The following is a 4,360-nucleotide window of genomic DNA, read 5'->3' on the forward strand; positions in this document are numbered from 1 at the left end:
GGTGCAACAATGAATGAATGGAATCCCAAAATCTCTGTAGATGTTCATTGAAATGAAAAATAAACAACCTAAATTTAAAAAAAAAAGACTAAACTGCCTGATCTAAGGAATTTTTTTCCCTACTGTGTCATATGCATGTGAAAGTTGGACAATGAATAAGGAAGAATGGAGAATAATTGATGCCTTAGAATTGTGATGTTGGCAAAGAGTATTGAATATACTATGGATTGCCAAAAACAAAACAAAACAAAACAAAACAAAACAAAACTCAAATCTGTCTTGGATGAAATACAGCCAGAGGGCTGCTTAGAGATAAGGATGGTGAAATTTTGTCTTACATACTTTGAACATGTTTTCATGAGGTTCCAATCTCTGGAAAAGAATATTGAGCTTGGAAAACTAAAGAGTCAATAAAAAAGAGGAAGTGCCTCAATGGGATGGATTACACACACAGTGACTGCAACAAGGATGGGGCAGGAAGAAGTACTGTGTTCTACTGTAATCAGGGAGCTACGAGTTGGATAGCAACTCAGTGGCAACAAACAACAGCAGCACACGGTATTAAACACAAGTGCTTGAAAAACATTAGCTCTTATTATTAATACAACCAGCATTTATCTTTCAAATATGTCACTGATTTATTTAACAATAATATGTTTTTAAAAAATGAATAATATGCTTGTATGGTCAATACAGCAGTGATGTCTGTTGCTTACCTAAATAGTGCATGGCAAACTAGAAGTAGTTAGAAAGGCATCCTCTCCCACAGATCTAATTTCTTAAATAAATGCATATTTAGCCCAAAATATTTTTCCTTTGGCTGGTTTTAAAAGAAGAGAGCTCTGGTGGTATAGTCTATAGGGAGTTGTGCTGGTTAAACCAAAGGCAGCACCTGGGGAGAAAGATGTGCAAATCTCCTCCTGTGTGATTCACAGCCTTCTGAAAACTCTCTGGAGGGTCAGCTATAGTTATGGGTCAGTTCTGACTCAATAGCAATGAAGGAGTTTTGGAGTGTATTTTGGAGTTTGGGGATTTTATCTTAGTTTTTAATGTTACTGAAAGTATAATTTTTCTTTAAAAATTTTCATCAATTTTTAGTTGATTCTTTGCAACCCCCTTTTTTGCACAAATATGGGCAGGATTTTGTTCTGTGGTGCATAGGGGTTGCTTTGAATCAGAGCCAGCTCAATGGCATCCACAACATACAAACAGACCCTGATAACCCCAAAAGCATCAGCAATAGTGAAATGTAGTGAAATCATTAGGGTGTTTGTGGGTATTTATTACCCTCATTTTAATTTTTTTTAATTGCCCTCATATTCATAACTCTCTGTCCTTCATTCAATTCTGAACCAGGGTGATCCACCACAGAATTTCCGTAGTTGTAAATCTTAATGGAACAGATTATTCTATCTTTCTTCCTTTGAATAGAATTAATGGAATAGATTTGAACTACTGACCTTTCAGTTAGTTGAACATGTAACCCCCTATGCCACCAGAGCTCTTACTTTATTTTAACACAATTTATTTAATTACATGTATCAAAATTCTTGCTGAAAGCATAGAGGACTTGAAATGCTTGCTGCATAAGATCAAAGACCTTCAATATGGATTACATCTCAACAACAAGAAGACAAAAATCTTCACCAATGAGCCAATAGCAACATTATGATAGATGAAGAGAAGACTGAAGTGGTCAAACGACTTAATTTTGCTTGGATCCACAATGAACAACATTGGCACCAGCAGTTAAGGAACCAAAAGACATACTGCATTAAGTAAATCTGATGTCCAGGACCTCTCTAAGGTGTTACAGATGAGGGACTGAATAATTTAAAAGCGATGTATGATAGGGTATTATGGTTATCACAAGAGTCCACAATTAAGGTTGCATAGTGGAATGTACTTGGGGCGGTGGGAGGGGTGTGGGAGGATTGTGTACCAGGGAGGGTGTCTTTTACTTTTGAAGAGCGAACTGGGGGGCGGTGGGAGAGGGCTGGGCGGGTAGAGAAGTGCAGCAATGAATGAATGGAAATCCAAATTCTCTGTAAATGTTCATCAAAATTATTAAAAAAATAAAATAAAAAAAAGAAGCAATAACTCTGAGGTGTTTCTGATTCAAGTCATAGCTTTATCAATTACTTGCTATGCATTTGAAAGTTGGACAGTGAGTAAGTGTTGCAGACCAAGGGTAAAGTATTTTTATAAGTATTAATAATGAGACAGAACACTAAGAATATAGGAGAAAACAGAGGTGAAACAGGAGGCAAACAGTTCTCCAACAACTGAAGCGAACTGAAATGACCTTCGCTTCCCTGTATCTTTATTGAAAATTTCTAGAAAGCAAATAACCAAGAGAATTCAATGCAAATGAAACTAAGCTCTTTCTATTGAAAACCTTCTGCTTGACTCAAGGGGGAAGGGTTAGCAAATAATGTGCAAGAATCCTGTAAACACTTTAGGATTACCTAACTGTCTACCGCTTTAAACTTTCAAGGATTACCTTGGTGCCTCAGGGTGAATTCCAGTTTGTACTACACCTCCCCCCCACATCCTGAAATAGCACTGGTCTATTACAAATATTTAGTATGAAATTTGGCTTCCCATAACTAAGTATGACAAAAGAAGAATTTATACCTTTGAGTTATGGTGATTTTGAAGAGTACTGAATATCCTATGGACTTCTAAGAGAACAAACATGTCTTACAAAAAGTGCAGCCCAGATGTTTGTTGGCGGCAAGGATGGTGAATCTTCTGCTCACAAATTGTGGGCATGTTGTTAGGAGGGGACTGATCTTGGAGAGGGACATCAAGGTTGGAAAAGTAAAAGGACAACAAAAGAGAGGGAGACCCTCAAGATGGATTGACACAGTGACTGTAGTAACAGTCTTCAGTATATCAGAGATGATGAGGCTAGGACAGGATAAAGCAAGGATCAGATCCGTTGTTAACAGTGTCATTATGAGTTGTAATTGACTTGATGGCACCTAACAACAACAATCAATATAAGGCTAATCTCATCTCATTGTAACCAAGTAGGAACTGACTCATAACTGATCCTACAGCAGATTTTTTGGAGGCTACATTACATATTTGCTGAAAGTGAGGAGGACTTGAAGCACTTATTGCAGAAGATCAAGGAATGCAGCCTTTGGTATGGATTGCATCTCACTGTCAAGAAAAGAAAGATTCTTACTACTGGGCCGATAGGAGACATCATGATGGAGGGAAGAGATTAAAATTGTCAAGAACTTCATCTTGCTTGGATCACCAATTAACATCCTGGGTATCAGCAGTCAGGAAATATGGGAAAATATGCAGTTAGGACCTTCTCCAAATTATTGAGGAGTAACGATGTTAGTTTGAGGACTAAAGTGCTCCTGATTCAGGCCATGGCCTTTCCAATCACTTGCTATGCATTTGAGAGTTAGACAATGAATAGGGTTGACAGAAAAAGAACTGAGGCCTTTGAGCTGTGGTGTAGGAGAAGAGCATTGAACACCAAAAGGATGGCCAAAGGAACAAATATATCCTGAAGAGGGTACAGCCAGAGTGCTCTTTGGAGGCAAGAAGGATGAGGCTTCACCTCACATGCTTCAGGTATGTTTCTAAGAAGGGGTATTCCTTATAGGGGGACATGATGCTGGGAAGGGTGGAGGGTCAGCAAACGAGAGGACTAGTTGGATTGACATGGTGGCTACCACAATTGGTTCTAGTGTGTCAGGAAGTTGAGGATGACACAGGACAGAAGAGAGCTCAGGTCTTTTGTTCATAGTGTATGTACTCAACTTGACAGCACATAACAAAAACAACAACATTACACAGAGGAAGACTGCCCATCTTCTCCCCTCAAAGCAGTTGGTGGATTCAAACCACCAAACAGATGCCGCCTTTGAGTATCAGTGCAACATTCTATGAACTATGCCACCAGAGCTCCCTTGCAATGCTAAAATTCTATGCTATTTTGCTTTTTAGCCTTTGAATGCGCCCTACAGGACCTCTGGTGGTGTGATTAAAGTCGACTGTAAACATTTCAAAGGCTTCTGTATAATGTATGATTTGTTGTGAGAGGTCCATGGGAGTGTGGTTGTCACCATGAGTTGCTGCACTGGATAGCACCAACCTTAGTGACAACACTATTGACAGGATTAAATTTAGTCCCATATTGAGGCCTTTGCACTTGCTACTCCTCATACCTGCAGTGCTCAGTCCCCAGGTCTAAATATGACTGTTACTTCTTCCTTCCTCCCTTCCTTCCTTTTCTCCTTTCCTTTCCTTTCCTTTCCTTTCCTTTCCTTTCCTTTCCTTTCCTTTCCTTTCCTTTCCTTTCCTTTCCTTTCCTTTCCTTTCCTTTCCTTTC

At 39.0% G+C, this 4,360-nt stretch overlaps 1 pseudogene; it reads right to left on the reverse strand.

Annotated features, from left to right (window-relative positions):
• Positions 1-4,360, reverse strand: part of LOC102872212 — a 16,877-nt pseudogene that overhangs the window by 11,843 nt on the left and 674 nt on the right.

This window comes from Elephantulus edwardii, unplaced genomic scaffold, assembly GCF_000299155.1.
Source record: "Elephantulus edwardii isolate Elephantulus edwardi_28Jun2011 unplaced genomic scaffold, EleEdw1.0 scaffold00146, whole genome shotgun sequence".
NCBI lineage: Eukaryota > Metazoa > Chordata > Mammalia > Macroscelidea > Macroscelididae > Elephantulus > Elephantulus edwardii.